At 40.9% G+C, this 21638-nt stretch overlaps 1 protein-coding gene across 2 annotated transcripts in view; it reads left to right on the forward strand.

The window, feature by feature from the left end:
* The first annotated feature begins 1557 nt into the window (after window positions 1-1557).
* The window catches only part of rerea (arginine-glutamic acid dipeptide (RE) repeats a), a 180900-nt gene continuing 160819 nt past the window's right edge, over window positions 1558-21638 (forward strand). Inside the window, exon 1 of one of the 2 annotated variants that reach the window (XM_008413332.2) lies at window positions 1558-1868. The gene's annotated coding sequence lies outside the window, so the exon portion shown is untranslated. The remainder of the gene's footprint in view (window positions 1869-21638) is intronic. The other variant, XM_008413330.2, reaches the window with a different exon arrangement.

Here is a 21638-nt window from a genome sequence, read left to right on the forward strand (position 1 = left end):
TCTAAACTGTGTTAAAACTGCGCATCTACACTATACAACCCCACATTTGGGTGAACTTATCTTAAAACATACATGCTGTAACCCCTTTTTGAACCTATCGACAAGCTTCTAGTGACACGTTTAATGTTTCAGTACTTCTCAGAAATGGCGAAGCTCTTTTTAGTTAGTTGATTTTCTAGCACCAACCCTACTTTTAAGAAGTTTTCCAATTTTGTGGGCGCGGTAAAAAAAAAGTTTCAAGCAAGTCCGTGTTTCTGCAATCTTGTTGTTGCTGCAACACGAAGTTGAAAAGTTCGGAGAGACTCTTCATTCTACATCATACCGCTCAGTTTGTGCACCACACCAGTCTTGCTGGCAGTAGAACAGGCCCTCAGCATGATGCTACTTCTACCATGTCTAGAATTTGTACAGCTCATTTTGTCCGCTCTGGACATATCTATAAAACCTTTAAAAACTTTGAGGTGATAGCTGTTTTCTTGGCTAGTCCACTATGAGTCAGTGTTGGTGATACAGAGGTGTCTCTGTGGGTTCTGCTGTTCAAGTATCTTTTAGTTTATGATAGATTGGACCCTCAGTGGTGGTTCCTGAAAATCTTAATACGTTTAGTTTGTTCTGAGCGTGATGGCGTTTGGGTTTCAGCGGTTGAAATTTGGATACAACTGGTCAGTTATGTCAAACACAAGAAAGCAGACTGCTGAGAAAAAGGCAAATAAACTTCTGGAATGTACTGTATGCTTTTCTAATTATCGGGTTTTGATTATGTCATGCTCCTAAATATATATATACAATGCTGTACTGTTGCTGTAATATGTACAATGTACGAAATCTAATGTAAATTACCCTGTGCAAACCACATAGGTTTATATTTCCATTTTCGTTTGTGTTTGTTCTCTTCATAAGTAGAAAATCAATAAAAAAAATTTAAATAATAATAAAAAATAAATAATTGTAAAAAGTGTCTAAAAACTATGAAAATTTTTGCATGGAATAGTGCTTAAAAAGAATAATAATAAAAAAACATTGCTTTCGAAAAACATAAAAAAACAAAAACACAGTGTGATTATGGATTTATTTAATAAACAGTAAAATGCACACGGTAAGAAATATTGAAAAACTATATAATCTATAATTAATAGAAACAGATATATACATATATTTTTGAACTTATCACACAAAGTTAAACACTGGTGTTTTTTATGCCACATATATATGACATCTTTTGTAAGTATTTTTTCTATGTTGCCACTATGTAAAATAATAGTTTATTCTCTAATCTCTTTTACTTGACTTTTGTGCCTTTGCCATACTAAATACTGCATTCTCGTGACCCTATTCTATTCTATTCTATTCTATTCTATTCTATTCTATTCTATTCTATTCTATTCTATTCTACTGTGAGTCACAGTGCTGGTTTTCTTCTAGATGAAAAAGATAGCGTTAACGCCTCCAGGACTCCCAGTTGACTCCCGTGGTGTTTCCAGCTTTGACCAGTGGGCGGCGGTATTTCACCGGTTGAACTTTGATAACTCCCCCCCTCCTCTAACTGCTTTCACCCCAAGATGAAGAAGGATGCTGTCATGCTGAGTACCTCTCATACACACCAGTCTGAGCATCCCGGCAACGATTACTCCCTCTGTATTCTCATAGTCCATCATTTATGACAGCATTATTCCAAAAGCCGCTCGCTTAGTTCCAGCTATATAAGAAAAAGACACACAGGTGGCACTGCAGCTGTTGTACTACTACTGTTGTAGTGGCGACACTTGGCTAACTAACGTTGGCTAATTGCCCCTGCTGCTGCTGCTATTGTTTGTTGTTGCAGTCTCTCATCAAACAAATCACAGATGTTGTAGAGCAAGCTGTTTAAGGTAAGTGCGGTGAGCTGCAATCAGCTTCTTCTTTTCACCTTTGATATACGGCAGTAAATAATAATAAAATGACAAGCGTGAGGAAGTAGTTTGGGAACGCTGTGCTGTTAACGCACATCCTTGTTTGGTAGCTGCTGTTTGCCCCTCACTCTTTCTGGTTACCGTGAACCAAATGTTAGCGGCTAGTGACTAGCACTGATTGGGAATGCCAGCGAGGTGCAGTCTAATGCCTGGAAACAAACGGCTCGTTTACACCGGTTAGCTTGGAGTACTTGCAAAGCACGCAACTTTACATTGTTTTATCTATTGCTTTTTTATATAATGCTGTAGTGCTATTCATATGCAGCATTAGAGGTGTTTTCGTAATTTAAACTCACCCAGTGTAGCGCCTTTATTCCATGAAGTAGACGGAGCCCAAGGAGCTATTGTCATTAGCTCCAGGAAACGTTAGCCTGCGAAGCTAACTTGCAGGCTTTGTGTGTTTACCTTAATTGTTGTTGTGCTGCTAGTAGTTTGTGGTTACTTGAGATGACAACATGGCCTGGTTTTAGACCATACTAAAGCTGAGGTGACTGCACAATTTTGCTGAGTTGTGGAAACATAGAGGAGAAACTTACAAAATGTCTCTGTGGCTGAAATTTGACAACAAATGATGCAGAATTAACTCTAAACTGTTAAAAACAATAGCAGCAAAACTAAAGATGCACTGTCCAGTAGTTATGTTTGCAGGATTTGCATTTTTATCTAACAAAGAGTTGCATAATAAAAGGATAAGTGATGTAGTGCAAGTTTAATAATAGTAAACAAACATTTTTTTTTACTGCATTGGATAATAAAGATGTCAGTTGAACTCTTCTGACAAAATCTGCACATTTTTATTGCAAAATATAAAGCGTGTTATGCTTCTTGTGGCAGTGTTTTGGTATTTTTCCAGCCTTTTTGCCCGATAAGCTGAATTTCACTGCAGCTAATGAATATGCAAGCAGATCAAAGGAGAGAGAAACATTTGTTTTCCTTCCAGTGTGCCGAAAGAAACAGATTTCAATGTTGACAGCATCTGCATTTTTCTCACTTGTAACCATTAGGCTGGATGCAGGGAAATCCTTCATAGGTACCCTGACAACATTTGGCTTAAGAACAAACTCACCGCTACATCTTACTGAGTAGCTTAAAAAGGAAAGGTTTTGTGCTGTGCCACTGCACTTCTCTAAGCATCTAAATAATCCCTGGCAACTGCTCAGATCTGTGGGTAATGGCATCCTGGATAGAGGAGACACGGTGCAGAACATGAAACTTCAGACACACATGTGGTTTGTAATGTGTTGTTTGGTCGCTCGGTTTGTCACAGTTGTTACATAATCATCTGAAGGGATGTAGTTGTGCTGACTCCAGCTGAATCGTGTCCAGTAACTTTGATAAACTGGCAAAAGCCACATCAAACAGACAAAAAGTCATGTTTGTTTTTATTTTTAATCTTATCTTTATATTGCTTTGGTCTGCTTAAAGCTTGACTTTTCATGACGTTTGCGTGTTACACTTGTTCCAATGCTCTTTTAATTGAGGTAGTAAAATTTTCATGCTTCTGTCGAAGGTGTGTGTTTAGTAGCACAGAAATTTTTTTAGCAAAAAGTCAGACTAAAAAAAGTAAGTGCCAACAGCATGAACTTATCAAAGGTGGTACGTTAAAGTAAGAATACAAGCATTTGTATCCTGAGCTCAGCCTGTGCAAGGTTAAACCAAGATAATTTTTTGATTTAAAATAGAAAATCAAAAATTATTCCCATTGAAGAAATAAAGTAACATTAATTAGATATAATAATGCCATCTCCAACAGCTGTTTATTTTGATTTTGTTGCCTAGTATTGAAGCAGAATTGCATATTAAACACCCATTTAAATTTAGCAGTAATTTTCAGGTACTAGTTCAGGTATTTTGCACAGAAATACAATACAATAAGTGCTGTGAGTTTTATAGAGTAATTATAAAGGCTATACAGGCTAGCAATAGCGGGTTATTAAGTTTGACTCAGCTTGTATAGAGCAAACAGTCAAACAGACATATATTTTATTAGCTGTAGTTTTAAAAAACAACAACAATATCTTAGTTTCCAAACAATAACTACGTGTTTCTTGTGACCAGACATGTTCCAGAGTTTGTCTTTCTTGTTAGCAGGAGAAAGAAAAGTGTTGGACCGTTTTTTTCAGCCAGCTGACTATAAGTGCACTACAACAGGTGAAGCAGGGGGACTGATGCACTTGATGCTCCTCACAGACGGAGAACATTCAGGTTTCTCTGGCCAATTTCCTGAGATTAAATTAAAATAATTCTAAACCGCTAGAAGAGCCAGAGCTGTGCAACATCTGGAACAAACCCAGTTGTGGTTTTGTTGCTGAGTTTTACAGTGACGGTATCGATTAGGATATTTCTTTTTCCTTAATCACAGCGTTCTCACCATTTTTTGTGAGCTTTAACCTGTCAAAAATACACATCTAGTGTGGACATAGAGAGCGGTATTACTAACACACAGAATCTAATCTACAGCTGATTACATGATTCCATCACGTATTGGCTGATCCAAGCAGCCCCTTTTGATTCCCATGTTGATTCCCATGATGACGGCTGGGGTTTGATAGATTGTGTTGTTCTTGTTGGATCGATATGATGGAAAAAAAAAAAAAACAAGCAGTTGTGAAACCAGAACTTTTTCAAGGTTTCCCCCAGGAAACTTGCTAAGCCCGGTGGTGGGGTGCTAGGGCAGTCATTCATTCAACATTTTTTTTTTTGAGTTAAAAATGTTTAAAGTTGACAGGAAATTTGAAAAATATCACTTGATAATTATGTGTTATTGAAAAATTGGAAGATTAATACCTGAGCACCAACTATAAAGTCTTAAAAAATGCAGACATTTTAAAAAGACTTGAATAAATAAGCAATGCTTAGCCTGGTGGGGGCACAAGTAAAGCCTGGTGGCCCGCCAGGCTTATAATACCCTGGGGGAAACCCTGTTTTTAATCCCTCTGTTTACAACGATTCTTTTTACATGCCTTGTGGTTATCAACAACCAATCCCATTATATTCTTTCTACTACTTGCTGATAATGACCGGACTATGCGAGCGGTATAAAACGACGAGTTAATATTTGCATAAAGTAAGAGATTAGCTTCACATTATTATCTCTTTTTGGCTTTAATGATCCATTTTTCATTGCTAAGCTCAATAATCATCATATTTCAGATGCCTGGTGGTTCGTAATTCATTCTGGCAGTCTTCAGTGGCTGTGACATAGGTTTTCTTTACTCACCGTTTAAAATATAGACTTGCTGTGTTGAGGTACAGAGATCTGCCATTACCGGCTGTGCGTTGATTACTGCTTCACCACCGCTCTGACTGAAAACCACCTAAATGGGTGGTTCTTGTTCAGCTGAAATTCCTTGGGGTTTGTGTGGAGGATAATTTAGAATGGCTCAAAACAGAACTTTTGCGGCCTTTTGTTTTGCTTTCTGCCGTGGGGCTCGTGGTTCTGTCAGGTGATGCGTGTTGCTTTTTTTGAGTGGTCTGCAAAGTCGCACATCCGACGACACACCCTGCCTATGGGAGGGTAATCCGGTGGGGTTGCTGTAGCAGCGGAGTCATGATAAGTGAAGTGTAATAAACCTGCTATTTCCTTTTAATGACTAGTATGTGTTTGAGTAATGGCAGCTGGCTGTGAGTAATATGTGGCAAAGGCCAGACAATGATGAGGAAAATCCTTTTTCCCCTGTGCTCCGACACCTCTTTGTTGGATGACGTGTCAATGCACACACGGTCTGGTGTTCATTATTACCATGTTCCACACAAATGGCAGCTTGCTGGGTTTTTTTCACCTTTTGTTATGAGAAATGGTTTCACCTTAAAATCCTCCTGTCGTCTCCGACTGCCTCGTCCTGTACCATTCCAGGCTTGCGGCATTGTTTTATGGCGCATGATGTCGAGGTAAGCTTGAACTGTAAGAGGCTACTGTGTCGTTTCAGAGAGGAGGTGATTAGAGCTGATTTGTTGTTTTATTCAACACTGTTTGGTTGCTGAGAGATGTAGGTAAGCAGGGAAACAGATGTTGTCAAGCGCCTGCTAAGAAATAAAGCTCGAACGATTAGGCGTACTTGTAGCAAATGCAAGGCAACGGACAAAAAAAAAAAAAAATGGGAAGGGAGGCAAGTAGACTTTCCTTTGTAGTGTTCAGTATCTGTTTCATTGCTAGATATCTGGCGGTTACACAGAAAATTAATGCCCTTAACAAAGGAGCAATGTTCGCTCAAAGACCTCTTGATGGGCAATTCAAGTGCTGTATATTCATTAAAAATAACAATCTGTCAGCACTTACTGACAGCACGCACAACAAGCCAAGCTCTCTTTATTGTTCTCCGAAGATGTTTTTCAGTTCCCGTGCCAAGAGCAGGGTAATTGGCTGTAGCAAAGCCGTGCATGTGTTGTTTTAAGATATTGGACTGACACGCACAGGGCACACTGGCAGAAATGAGGCGAGCAGCCCCCTCCCCTGCCTCTTTCTCCTCTTTCTTTCTTCCCCCCCATCCCCAGCCTCTCAGCATGTCAGAGAAAGGAAAGACTAGATGCGTTTTGTGTTGTGTGACAGCTTCCCTTCACCTCTCATAAGAGGAGATCCAAGCACGCCGCATCTTCTCTCATCTTTGTTTGATTCGGGCCTAGCTCTGCAGCTCCAACAATTGTGCCAAGGAGATGGTATCGGCAAGTGCTGCTCGTGTTAACAATTGTGAACTGTCTTGCCACATGCCGCCGGTGGTGTTTGATGTACTAGATGTGATCAAATCCGTTTTCTGCGCGAGTCGGCCTCGTCTTCATCTCGCAAATGCCGCCTGGATCCTCCTGGTTGGCTTGGCATGCATGCATGCATCGTAACTAATAAGGCACAGCGCGTTTTACCGTTGCCGCGGCTGTCTGCATGTTTTCTGAGTTGGATTTAGGATGTTGAAACTGGCTACACTCTGATGTCCTTTCTGCTCTGTACCCAAGTGGTTGTACAATGGAGAGTGTGGAAACTGGAAGTGGAGGCTTGGCTAACGTTCAAGGTGTGACGCAACAGCAAAACTAACACGTGAAGAAGAGGGTGACAGCCCCAGACAGCTTAGAGACTTTGGTGTCTCCCTCCCTTTATGCTGCATTCACACCAGCCCTGTTTAGTCCACTTTAATTGAACTCTAGTTCATTTGTCTAGAAGGTCAGGCTCGTTTGGGGATGTGTGAATGCGTAATCTAACTCTGGTCTGCCATCAAACCTAGGCCTCAGTTTGATTAAAGCGAACTCTGGTTTGACTGGATAAATGACCGGAGAGCGCTCCTAAAGCAGGAAGTGGACTATGGCGCAGGGAATTCTGGGTCAGTACAACCAAAACAAACGCAAGAGTCTAACTCTAGAGGGAGAAATGGCTCGTGGTCTTTTACCAAAGACAAAAAAATAAATCCTACAACCGCTAAAGTGTGACACTACTGCATTTTTGTTTACATTTTGTGAAGAAGGAAGTAAGAATAAAAAATAATGCTACAATAATTTGGAGAAAAACCCCCCCCCAATATCTTGATAGGCGACAACGCTGTAAAATGTAAAAACACTTTCTAATTTAAGGGTTGGACAGTCACTCTGCTCAGATAAACATCATTGGCTACCATAATATGTCAGAAATGACCAGAAAATACCTGATTACGATAAATTTATTTGGAATTATCAAGAAACATAATCTGAAATCTGCAAACTATTGAGCATCACTTTACTCCTTGCTGAATGACCCCTCTGCCTCTATTAATGCTGGAACTGGTGTGTCAAAACTATTAATAGGCTTAAGCTTAATGTGAAATCCTGAATTTAAAGAAAGAAATAAACAATCATGTCGCTCAATATATTTGCATTCAAATCCCAGCTGAACTAAAATGGAAACAGTTTATTATCGATAGATTTCAGGCAGTGAGTGAAACATTCAGTCTTTTTTTTTTTTTTTTTCTTTTTCAAATGCTGAAAGTTTAAAAAGGCAGTATAAGATTCAGGTCATAACCCCGTTTCTCAGAGCAAGGGATCCTATTAATAGCTCTTTGTCACTGACGTGGCAAAAAAGCAGAAATTGTAAGTCAAAACTAACAGCCAGCCTTTCGCCATCTCAGTAAAAGAGAGAAAAATGAAATGGTGTAAGATCAGCTGGCTGGCCCCCGAGGAGAACGAGAGAAGAGTTGTGGTGGGGGGGGGGCTGTGAGGAGGAGGACTGCGCTGTGTGTGTGTGTGTGTGTGTGTGTGTGTGTGTCAGTACTGATTAGGTAAGAGATTGCCTCATGTAATGACACTGCATGGTGCAGAAACACAAACAATGCATACCAGTGTTACACTGCACACACACCCTGCAGCTGCGTGCCTCAAGATGTTTATATAGACATGTACACTATCCCTGGAATATTTCAACATGTCGAAGTTTTTCAGGGGACACACAGATATACACTTATTCTGCCGAAAGCCCTTTTCTGTGCTCTCTCTTCCTGCGTAGCACAGATAAAAGGTGGAGGTGATTAAAGGGAGGGAGCACAATAGACTGGGTACTTTTCTATCAGCACTCATTGTTACTATTTTTCAGCAAATATATGTGGCTGAATGGACTACATAACCTCCTGCTGTTAGTTTAACCTTAAGCTTTCAGCAGGAACATGTGATATTTTGTTCCTATTTGTACCTGTTTTTATCCTAGTTTCTGACCTGCTGCTGCTGCTGCACACAAAAATCTTCAGATTTTTGACTTGCTAACAAGAACCACAATTTTGCTGCAACAGTTGCAAGTATTTAGGTCTAGACTTTGACTGGACCATTTAAACACATGAATGTGCTTTGATCTAAGCCACCAGGGTTGAACTAATTTTTATTTTGGGCCGTATCAAGATCATGAATGTCCTTAAAGGCCCAGTTGCACCAGAATGTATTTATAAGACTTGTTAAAATTAAACAATATTCAACATCTTTCCCACAGCATACGGATGATTTCATGGATAACATAATATGTGAGCACACAACTGTTCTTTGAAGGTTAGTTTTATGTGACTCTCTACAGACTGAAGCTCACTAAGCTCCTCCAGACTAGCAGCAGCAGTTAGCAAAAACCTGGTGGAACTAAGCATCTGCTGAGGTTTTTATACAAACAGCGCTCCTACTAATGGCTGTAAATGTCATCAGTGGACAGCATGGCGAAGCATATTGTTGATGATAACAGTAGAGTGTCATAAATGGTAGGGCTTCTTAATGGGACAGAAGCCAATTTCAAGGCGTCAAATGACTACAATGTGAAGTCAGAGTTCTTTAAGTTGCTTTTGACAAAAAAGAAGCATTTTCATAACAAATGGAGGTAACATAATTCCTTGATTGTGCTATAAAATGACACTATGTGCCTAGAAGATGTGTAACTCCTCCAGCCCGCGTTAAAATCTTTGACTTCTGTCGTGGTGATGAAAGTTAACCTTCATTAACGAGTCTAAACAATACCATTGATTCAATTGATTATTTTATGGAGTGGTTTATCAATAGCAGCAGTCTATTGTTTTGACCAGCGTGACTCAGTCATTAATTAAAGTGTCTGTTAGGGCTCACCATCGTTGTGTGTTTGTGTTTTCTGGATGCTAAATATTATGTAGATCCTTTGATAAGGGGCTGGTCGAGCTTTGGCGTCTCTGTGACGAGTGCGGGCGTCGTACTGATGTTGTGACTGAACACACCAGGCTCTGTTTTGAGTCTCACATTTTGGTGGAGGTGTCAGGAAAGACGGCGAGGACTCGGGAGTGGGGGGGGGGTTACGTAGCCAGAAGCAAAAGACCTGGTGATACTGGGTCCGCCTGCTCGGCTGTTCATAAGGTGTTTCCGGTGAAGCGCGTCCTTGATCGCCCTTGCAGGCTAGACGACCCTATCGAGTGCCGAGACTTCAGGTTGGGCGCGAGGTTGTTGCGTCGGATCGACTGGGTTTAAAGATGGACGTCTTGTCTTTTGCACCTCAGTGCCAGGAGTCGGCGCAGAGAAAATGAGTTCTGAGGATTGGGTTTAGATTTGCCACTGTAGCACTTCCTCTCTGATGCACTCCAGCTACCATCAGGGAAAGGTTGTCAGAGACAAAGAGAGAGAGAGGAGGAGGAGGAGAGAGAAAACGGTGAAGCACAGCAGTGCTATCTAATAGATCAATTTGTAATAAATCTGTTGCCTCAAGCTGTTGTTGTTCGCTTCTACTCACTAAAAGGTGTCTGCGTTTCTCAGGCAAGAAAATGCTTGTCAGGCTGGGCATACAGAGCTATCAGTGAACGAGACGCGCCTAAAGCACAGTAAATCGTTTACTCTGAGCTCGGTTTACATAGGTCGAACGCATCGCTCTCTTATCAGCACATTCCATTGGTCAAAAAACGAGGGCTGCGGACCAATCGATACGACTGAATGCTGGAATCAGGAAGCAATGCTCCCCTCACATAAAATTTCCTCCATTATCCAATATGAACCATTAATCTTGATGAAAGAGCAATTGATTGAGCGATCAGTCAAGGTTGGCGAATTTATTTCACCAAGAATCCTCCGGCTTCGTGGTAATCTGTTGAAGTGGTGCTGCTTTTCTTTTCCGAAGCAAGTGGCAGAATTCAAATGGTCCAATTATTATGACGGCAGTTTGATCTTTAAGGTAGCAGAGAAGCAGCCTTCAATCACAACCGCAAGGGAGCCCTCCTGCTCCTCCTCCACTAGCAGCCATATGGACCGTACTAATTGTGTTTTACGCCAACCATTTTCACTGATCCATCTGGGACTTGTGCGAGCGCTGTAGCTATAATGTCACCAGCAGTGGGCTGGCTCATGAAAGAAACATTAGTAAGCAAGATGAGATGACAGGACGGCAATATACTGCAAGGCAACACAATTATTGATTTTATTCAAATGAAAACTGTGGCTCTCCGCGCTGAAGCTGTTAACTGTTGTCTTTAAAGTGTGATTTCTTGCACCTATTGTGTGGGATCGGTTTGTTCTCATACATGCAGCATTAGCCTTACATTACCATTACAATAAAGGGCAATCCCAAATGCCTTGCCTCTAGCGATGAGGATTATTTACCCGTTGGGTGATGTGGGGTTTTTGCAAAAAGTATGAGATGCACTGATCCTGGTCTGTGCACATTTTCTTTTTTCGTTTTTTGTTTCCTTTTTATTTGCAAGTACTGTAGAAAATAAAAGAAAAATGTACTTTTTTATAGAGGGAATAGGGTTGACTCAAACAAAACAAGTCACTTTCCCCCCCCAATTTTCCAGCTACTATTTTAGTTAATTAATAATTATTAATGATAGAATAAATAAAAGATGGAAAGAGAGGGAAAAAGTGTTTAAAATTTACTATTAAAATTATTTAATTTTACATCATTTATAAATAGGCAGATGTCCCTAACCTCTTTGATTCGCTCAAACCAAAAGTAGATGCATTTGGTTGACGCATTTATTGTGAGTTTATTGTTTTGATACGTTTAATAAATAGGGAAAAGTAGTGCCAGTTATTTATTTTATTTTTTTTTATTATTGGGCCTGATTGTGACTGAGCAGATCTGATCAAGAGGAAAAAATAAATGCAGATCCTGTTGTCTGGCTGTTTGTCTAACCCCTCTAACATAATGTGTATTGCATAAAACCAGCTTCTTTTCTCTCATCTGTTTGGTTTGGTGACGGCAGAAATGTTCAGGTTTGGAAGTTGAATGTAAATGTGGCATTCACCACTTGCTCCCGCCTCCTGACCGGGAAACGGCTGTAAAATATTTGAAGTGCTAAAGTGCGACTGAGGCAAATCAGTGTGTGTTTATAATATTCGGTCCTGAAAAGGGCACATCTATGGAAATTAGATCGCGCAGATGAGGGGGCGAGGGTGTGTGTGTGGATATTTTTTGAATGGCGACCGAATCGAGGGAGGGGAAGAAAAAGGGAGCGTGTGTTTTTATTGTGTACTTGCCAACAGTTTTCTTGTAATTATTGAAATTGATGTTTGCTGCAAAGCTGTAAATCTGCAAGATCTTCTGTTAATAAAGCGGCGGTAGCAGCCGAGCCGTTAGGCTGAGAAATAAAAAGCAATCAAGCCTCCAACATCCTGTCCCTCGCCCTAAAATGAAGCAGCAGAAATCCTAATTAACTGAGAGGATGAGGAGCTCTTACCACAGTGCTTGGCTAGCTTCTCTACTCTAATGAAGACACTGCGCTAGTCTCTCCCAAACCCTCTTTTTCTCCCGCTGCCTTTAGTTTCGGCTCTGACTTGCCTGGGGATTTTTTCTTTTTTTTCTCCTCTCACTTTCTGCTTCCTCCTTCGTCCTTCCTTGCGTGTGAAGTTGTGCAAGCGACCTCTGAACTGATGGGGCAAAAATGAGCTGTGTAGACGTCTGCACACCCCACACAGAAAATCGGTGAGCTAGACGGTGGCCTCTGTGATGGTTATTATATTTTATGTAAAGTGCTGTGAAAGAGAGGGAGAGACTGCATTGATCTCGTCCCATTGATTTCATAGATTCTCTTTAGGATGACAATACAGTTGTCTTTCTGTGTCATCTTCAAGGGCTCCTTTTCAAATCAGCGATGTGGCAAATTACTCCTGTCATCTGCTGCCCATACTCAAACAACATTGTGTCATCCTTTGTGGACTTGAAAGTCAGGTTAAATCTTGCTGTTCACATCTGATGTCTGTTTGCCTGTGCGGCGCCGTCTTTGAACTCGACTGTAAAGTTTTGATGTGTTGCTGATGATTTTTTATTTTTTTTATTTTCCCTCTATACAAAGGAAAAATAACTTAAGGCCCTGTCCACACAAGTTCATATTTTCCTAAAACTTTATATTGATATTATCGGCCAGTACCGACGTTGACGTTGATACATTTTTCATCCCTAGTATGTATCCACACAGAAATGCAGAGAAAGGTCCAAAACGCTGTTTTTACTCCCTCAGTCCTGAAGTGGCGCTAATCATGGAGTATGTGACATTAGCATAAAGTCTTCACACAAGATTAGCTGCAAACAAAACAAGATAACAAGAATGTCAAAAAACATTTGTGGAGTCTCAAGTAGAATGTTTTCTTTGCAGCTGTAACCTTTAATGAGGTTCGGTAGCAGTGTTGGCATCATGACCACAAACATTGAATCTGCTATTGTTGTTGTTATGCATGATGCCTTTGGGGTTACACATAGGGATGCACGATTTTGGACTTTTGGGCGATATCCAAAATGCCAATATACTAAATCTCATTTGGCCGATAACCGATACCAGTACCAATATTTTTTTCCTACACCTAGTTACTGAAACTATATGCTTTTCTCCACTGTGGCATTAAAATACTGCATTATCTTTGTCAATTTAGCATGCTACCAAATGCAAATGCCAAAAAGGAGGCAGAAAAAGATGTAACACTTTCAACTTGCATTATGTTCGATGTAAAATTTATCAGCTCTCTCTAAGCCAATGACAACACTCAAAAACGGTGTAAATTTTCAAATCTTCACAGAACTAAACTGAATGTGTTCACAAGCAGCAAGTGAAAAGCGCATCAGTCGTGCATCAATACTTAACAGTTTCTTATGATGCCTGCAGCACAAACATTGTGCTGCAGGCATCATTGTTACTGGTTTGTCATATAAAGACAGCTGCTTTTATATCGGTGAATTATTTTGCCGGACCATGTCGATAATATTGTGCATCCCTTGATACAGGTCCAATTAGAGCTTGGGCCAATGCATTCAGTGTTTTTGCTATTCACATTAATTTTCACTCTGGAAATTGCTTTGTGTCCTCCAAAAAGACCGTTTTTGTGTGATCAGGGGGCAAAAATGTTTAAGAAATTTCTAGTTTAAGAAAAACAAAAAAATCTTTTCGGCGGGGACGGGGACCTAAGAAATGTTGAATTCAACCTGCAGACAATAGATAATTCTTAAGCAATTGGCATAAAGGTAGAGATGCATCAGTAACTTTCTGTCTTATTAAATTATTAAAAATATTATCCTGATTACAGAGCATTCAGGGACATCTTTTGTCTTTTAACAGGGAGAAAGACCTCTGATTTAAATAAAGAGGTACACAGAGGTGTTTAAATCTTCCTCGTCTTCCTTAAGACAAGGAAGAAACTAGCAAGCAACTGCAGTGGGATTAAAAGCCTTTAAAGAAACTTGAGTACTAAAACGAAAACAAGGCTCTTATGTTATTCAGATCTGTGCTATAATCTGTCGTTTGAAACAGAGCCTGCCTCTGCTCTCGGTTTCTTCCCCTTGTTTACCTGTAAACTTGTCCATTTTTTCCTCTGCCGTCTGTGGATTGCCACAGAGCGCTTTCCCTCTGCCCACACCCCCCCACCAGTCCCCCTTTGTTGTAGCGAGCAGCTCAAAAGCCTCCAGGGAGGCTCAGACAAATAGAGGACAGCGACAGGTGAGGCTCTGTCCCTCCATCCTTCCATCTCCGCGTCTCCCCTGTGAGCACTCGACCAGACAAGTTTCCAGGCTCTCAAAAGCAGCAAATCGACTCACCGTAGGATTCATTGTCACTTAGCCGAGCCGGGGCCTAGCAGCTCTCTCTTAAAGGCCATATCCTCCTCCTGCTCCTCCTTATTTCACCATGTTCTCAAATAAAGCCACAGCTATGTGGCGTGGCGGCGCTAAAAGCCTCGTTCCACGTATACATATCCTCGGCAGGGATCGACGCCTCCTTTTTTTAAACATCTCAACATTAGCATGGTGCTACCGATGACAGCTAAATTAAGTGCTTGTCACATCTCAGAAAATTCCCGCTGGACGCGTCCAGTCAGCTGCGCTCCCATCTTGATTTGCCGCGGTTAATTTTAACGAGAGCGTCAGGCAGTACGCTCCGGCAGGCTCTATTGTGCAAATCTCTCACCAAGGTGGCGGATGTTCTATTTGCTCGCGCGCATTTCTCGAGGATGATTGAGGGCGAGCAGAGCTCTGTCAGACTCCCTGTCTCTCTCTTTATTCTTGGCATAAAGCAAATGGATGTGCTCGGCACAAAGCTCGCTGCAAAACACCAGATGAAGAAGGTGGCATCGTGCGCACAGACACGCATGTTTGTAGTGGAAGCTTTAAAAAAAAAAAGCGCACCAATACAAGGTTAAATTTCACTCCTGAGTGCGACAGTTTTGTCACAGGGGGAGAGATTCACTACCGTCCCTAGCAGAACCTTCCTCGGAGAACCTGCAGTGTTCACCTCCTCCTCTTATGTTTCCTCTAATCAGTGACATGGGGAAGAAAAGAAAAAAAAAACTACAGCCTTGCTTTGTTTCCCTATTTCCCTTTCTGCTGCCAGGAGTTTGATTTGTCTTCCTCATGTTGCTTCAGCTATGAAGATGTTGATGGCAACATAGGCTCTGGAAACTAAAAGGACACTTTCTCTTCACCCACCTCCCCCCCTCCCCCCATTCCCAACCTATCTCTTTTTGCCTTTCTCTTCATCACGTAGCCGCTCGCGTTACCCGGGGCTCGTCCGCCTTGTAGCTACTGTTGCCGTGAGATAAAGACGATGAAAGTGGGAAATACGTGTGGCATTTTCTAGAAATTCAGCTTTGGAACATGTGGATGTGCATGCAGAATGCTTTTGTTTTTCTTATTTTCCAAATGGAGCTCGTGGGGCAGAGGAATCTGGTGGCTGGTTTTAATTGTTTGTGACACATGAAATGAGAAACAATAATGTGCGACTTCTAGGGAGCCCAGGAGATTACAATCTGGTGGGCTGCTTAAAGGAGAGTCAGTGAGATGCAATTGCACGTCTCTTTTTCCCTCGCTGCCCTTTGAGCCATAAACCACTCAAACACATTTAGCAAGCAGTGATTTTTATTTTTATTTTTATATGTGTATGTATATATATATATATATATATATTTCTCGCTCTCTGTCTGTTCACCTCCTCGCCCTGTTTGTTATCCAGCAGTGCTGCTGGTGGAAAACCTCCCAGGCTTCTTGAGTGAATCCTCTAATGTCTGTGTCGCGCCTTGCAGCCTTGGTTCTCGGCAAATATCTGCAGCACCACCTGATTTGACTTGGTAATGGGGCATTGATGAGTCTTGGGGGAAATCGGAAAAGGAGCACGAAACCGTGCAGGCAATGAAGCTGCCGCTGTGAGGCGGTAATAAAGGATGTGTGTTGATTCTCAAGCGCAGTTTGACAAAGAAGAAAAAGAAAGCATACCCTTTGACATTTTTCACATTTCGTCACATTAAATCCTTAAAATTTCCTGTATTTTTTTTTTAGGATTTTATGTGAAAGATACAATACAAAGCAATACAAGTGGAAAGAAAAACTAAAGCAGTACAAGTGGAAAGAGAAACTATTCATGGTTATTTAAATTATTTGTAGGGCTGAGTGATATGGCTTATGTGATATGTTTTTGTTTTTTTTTTTTGTACCAGATGCTATTTCCAATTTTAATCGATTTTCTTTTTCTTTTCTAAAAAAAAAAAAAGGCAAATGACAGAAAAAATGTCCAAAAAATGGCTTAGGCTAAGTATTAGGGACAGGATACAAAATGTTTTGTTTGATTCCAAGATTATAGTAACAATATTAGCAGAATAAAAACAGTTTTACCAGAACAACTGAAAATTAGGAGAGAAAAGTTGTAAAAGCTTCGTCAGAGTTCTCCGACATGAAACGGACTCGGTCATTTCAAAGCTCTGCTAATTTGATGCTGATGAAATATAACCCTTTACACAGCCCCCAAAAACTGACCGATCCAAAAACAATCAACAATTTGATAGATGGACAGAGCGAACAATGATCCTGGGAGAAAACCTGACAGGAGATCCAACGTTGTGAAACTTTAGATTTTCTCCTTCCAGCAGCGGCCCTAAACATGCAGTCAGAACTACGAGGAAATGTTGTATGATCACATTATATTGATGTGTTAAGAACGGCTTAGTCAAAGTGCGGGCCAAAATACAACTGAGAATGGGATGAAAGACTGATTGACATTATTCGGCCTGACTGAGCTTGAGCTGCTCTTGAAGAAGAAAGGGCAAAACAGCCAAGTCTCAGTAATTGTAAAACTGGTAGGTGTACTTCAGAAAAGACTTAAGTTTTTCTTTTATCTATGGATTCTTTACCTATCAATTCACAGCTAAGCCCTACTTTGTTTTAGTCGCATAAAATCCCAGTATAGGATATTATAGGGCGTGAATACTTCTGCAACACAACGTAAGTGCTAAAGGCTTCTGGAAAATGTAGAGCTATAGGACACACAGCAGCTGTCATCTGTTGATATCTGCAGCGTCTTGCTGTTTCTACATGAGGGGAGGAAAATAAGCCAGGAGGTGGAAATAGCCTTCGACATCCAGCCTTCAACTCAATTTCTGTTTTTCCTCCGTACCAGAACAGTAGATTTACTTCTTCTTCTTCTTTATTTTTTTTAAATCTAAAACTGAGCTCACTGTTCGGTGAATCAAGAGTTCAACGTCAAGGACATAAAAGGTAGCCCTGCCAGGAGTTGTATGTGAGATAAAAGCAGAATCACTTAAGCACTCTGTTATTTGAAGCACATTTCAATTGCCGTTGATATCGGTAGTCTAATAATTCATCTTGCTAGTTTTTATCGCTGCGCACGCACGCCCCCCCGCACACACACACACACGCGCGCGCACACAGCGCAGCTATATCTCCAAACACAAATCCCCCCTTCTCCGGTGAGGGTAGACCCCCTTCTAATACAATGCAAGCAATTTGAAGATGAAATACTCGTCAGGCGATCGTCTTGTCTGCGCCCGTCCTACAGATGAGTAGGGCTGTGAACAAAAAGCAGGAGCTGACTGCGCCCGTCTCCCTCACAGGGGCATCTTGTCTGTGTTATCATTCCAGCTACTGCTGCAATTAATATTAATGCGCTTTTTAAAGCACGCTCCAGCACCAACGCCTCCCTTTTTTTTTTTTTTCTTTTTTGCTCCTCTCGCTTTGTGTGTTTACGTGCGTGTGTGTGACTCAAGGAAGAGGGCAATAAAGCCGGCAGGGGGATAAGAATCTAGCCAGGATATGACAGTCCTCATGTCAGCTGTCGTTGAGCTTGAGGGATATGTGGATAAAGACGAGGGATGAAGCTGAATCCCAGCCGGCCAGGCAGGCAGGTAGTACAGCTTGTAGTTGGAGGCTTCCTGCATCCACAGCGGCTGGACCGTGCGATGTGCACAGCCTGTTTATTTAGTCATGTTGTAATAATGCTTGACCTTTTCTTTCAAGTGCACGGCCTGACCTTTAGCACCTTGCTGCTCCTGCAAATCAGCGTTTGCGCGTGTGTGTGTGTGTGCGTGCGTGTGTGCGTGCGTGCGTGCGTGCGTGCGTGCGTGCGTGTCTCGCGTGAGCACACAAGAGGGAGAAAGAGATGAGCTCCTCCTTTGCAGGGAGCTTCATGGTCTGCCAACTCGGGGAGTGGATTGTTCCAAATTAGTATGCATTAGGTGGTTAGTGCAAAGCATTTAATTATGCAAGATGGCACTAAACTGTCTATGTTATGATTAGCCCAACACGTTACAACCTTAATCTCTTCATTTTTTTATTTTTTATTTTTTTCCCCCCACCAGATTTGGCTCGGTGAAGAGGAGGTCCAAAAGTAGGAGGTGGGAAGGGCGGAGGCTGAGATGATATATTCAGGATTCCCCCCCGCCCCCCCAAAAAAATCTATTTTTAAAACTGTAATGTCTGTGACAATAGGTCTAGTTTTCTGTAACGATTTCGATTTTTCACTCTGAACCTGAGTTCCTTTGCTATCTTATTATGCAATAAGATGTGCACTGTGAAGCACACATTCAGTGTTGAAATGCAGATTATGCTGTAGTTTGTAACTGAGGCTAAACCTAGTCAGTAGGTTTTACTGATGAAAAAAACAAACAAGCAATTTGAAGCTGGAACATTCATCAGGCGATCGTGTCTCCATACCGCCCCTCCAGGTGATTAAGGCTGCAGCTGTCACACTTTCTACTCTATCTTTCCTATCTTGTCATATTATGTTTGCATATTGAGCAGCATATGTTAGCGTAGCTCCAAACGTGAGCACATAAAGGGAACTTTGTGGAAGCACTCCTCTTCTAGGTACTGCATGTTTGTATTGATCGTGCTCTAGTGAAATGGGGTATCTTACCTTTGCTGTGATTCATCTTCTAGCATTCATTTTTTTTCACGTTGAGGTGGTCAGATGATTGTTAGCATGACCTACCTTCTGAATAATTTGGCTATCAGTTTTACTTACAGTTTTAAGCATTTGGGGTGCTGAGGTGAGTGAACTATCGTGGTGTAGAATTAGAGTAAATATCATTATCTGGGCACTTTTGCTATATGCAGGTTTAGGTCTGTAAAAGTGGCACATGTCCGATGTAAATCTAATCTGAGAGAAATTTGTGACAGCCTGGATTTGGTTTTGTTCTGTTGAAATAAAAGGCAGATATGCAATATTTTGACAGCAAAATGAAAAATGTAATCCTCAAAAAACAAAGGTCATGATTTGCATTTGTTTGCTTGTTTTTTCCTTTGTATTTAGCTTGCCAATAAATTTACTTTTATACTTTTATCATGATAGAGGAATAAATGAAATTCTGTGTTTGTTGGTTGTGTAACATCTTAAATTGACCCTGTCAAGTGCTCCTCATTTGCAATTGACATGTAGAAAATTTTATATGCTTTGAGTGGAAAGAGCTTAAATCCTGGATTATGGCACTGAAGTCGATACCTGATTTGAAGCTTTCCTGTCACAGTTGTAATATTGTAATATTTTGTTCACTGATTAAAAGTGAGCTGAATTATTATCTACTGCTTAAGCACAGTTGATGATTTTTTGAACACTTTTTTTTTTTTGTTAAAATGCCGTATTTTGGTTTTTGAAACATTATCTTTAGATTTAGGACCAGTTTAGATCTTCTTTCCTGCCATCTTCTGTCGGGGTAGCAACATCAAAACGAGATACTTCAAAATGTTCAGCAACCTGATAAAGAACAACCTGCTCTGGGGGCAACACTGAAACCACTGGAGGTAATGGTGATTCTTTCTCAAATCAAGCAAATTATGGACAACCCTGATCATCCTCTTTGAGTGCAATACAACAACAGAGTGTGTTTAGTCAGAGGCTTCCTCAGATTAACTGTAACACACCTCTACAGGAGATCCTTCCTCCCTACAACAGTCAGCGTCGACACTAAGATTAATATAAGTTACAACATTTAATTTCTTTTTAGGATCAATAAAGCATTTTTGAGTTGATTTTAAGTCAAATGAATTGAAGTAGGAGGCTGAGAGTTAAAATTTGCATAAATAGGCTGCTGTGTACATATTGCATAAATATCAGGGGTTATTAGAACGTGTGTAAACACAATAGCTCAAAAATACTAGTGTTATCACTTGTTGAACAGACAGATTCACATTCAAATCAAACAGAAAAGATGTTTGAGGAAAAAAATATAAAATCACATTAAAATAATATATATTTCTAAATAAACAGCCCAAAGAATGTTGGTTTGCATGAGTTATGTAAACATATTTTAAATATACCTTTAAGTATTGCTCTTACAAGACATCATATGTTGATGGTTGAAAAAAAAAATCTTGTTTTATTTTAATTGCTGATTTTGATGTTTAAAATGAATCAAAGTGCAATCTTTGCAGCTAAACGTAGCGTTGAATTAAATCTGTTTCAGCTCGTCTTCCTGGATCTGCTGGAGCGTCTTAGGAGACTTTTTTTTCTCTCTTCTCTCAGGATGTAAGGCCTCTGCATTTTGTCACTGCATTTTGGGGAAAAAAAGTGTCGGCGTTGGGATGGAGAGCACGACGGTGTCTCCATCTTTCAAGAAACGTTACCATATTCCCACTAGATGCAACATATATCCCCAGTATTTTTGCAGCAAATATGTTTCCCTCCAGAATAAGCTTTTTCATTCCTTCACTCTCCCCGTTTGTGCTCAGATTCTTTGCCGTACAATATTGAATCAAGCCGACTCCTTTTATGCGCGCGTGTTCATATTTCTGCTTTCTGTTTTCAGCGAGCAGCTCTTCATGGTTTAGGCAGTGCTTTTTTTTTTTTTTTTTAATCTTGAGGAGCAGACAGCGGTAGCAGAAGCAGCCTGGGCAGAGCTGAATCGAGCCGAGCTGAGCCGGGCCAGGCAGGCAGTCGCTGCAGTGAAGCCCCAGCAGCTTCCCGGAGGAGCCCATTATACAGGAGAGATATCAAACCATGAATCATTTACGCCAGCCCTCCTCTCCCCCTCCCTCCTCCTACAATCGCACGCAGCAGTGACGCCCGACCAGGCCGCCTGCTTGCCTCTGTCTGCATCTTTAATGAATGATTATTGCATTTCATAAACATGGGCTAGAGTAATTAAAGTATTATTGATCCTTTCCATGTTTGCTCTCAGCCATTCAATAACGTTTTTGTCCCCCCCCTCTTGCACTTTGCACAGTTGTTTCTGCTTCAATGTTGGAGTGAAGAAGAGAAAAACCTTCTGGAACAGATTGTTGATGTTTTCTGGTTCAGCTTGCCAGCATTCAGATGTGGGTGTGATGCTTACAGCTAAGGCAGGATTTTGTGGTTCTTGTTCTCATTGTGTAGTTTTCCTTGAGGATTTTGTCAAAGAGTTTCCTTATGTTGGTGTTTTGGGATTTACTTAAAAAGGGTTTTTTTTAATGTTAAATTGACTTTTTTGAGCTTTATATCATTTTATAATGTTGTTCCCTCATCAAAAACATACCTGGAGTGTTGCTTTTGATTCTTTCAAGCATGT

This window comes from Poecilia reticulata, linkage group LG7 (genome assembly GCF_000633615.1).
Source record: "Poecilia reticulata strain Guanapo linkage group LG7, Guppy_female_1.0+MT, whole genome shotgun sequence".
In the NCBI taxonomy this organism is placed as follows: domain Eukaryota; kingdom Metazoa; phylum Chordata; class Actinopteri; order Cyprinodontiformes; family Poeciliidae; genus Poecilia; species Poecilia reticulata.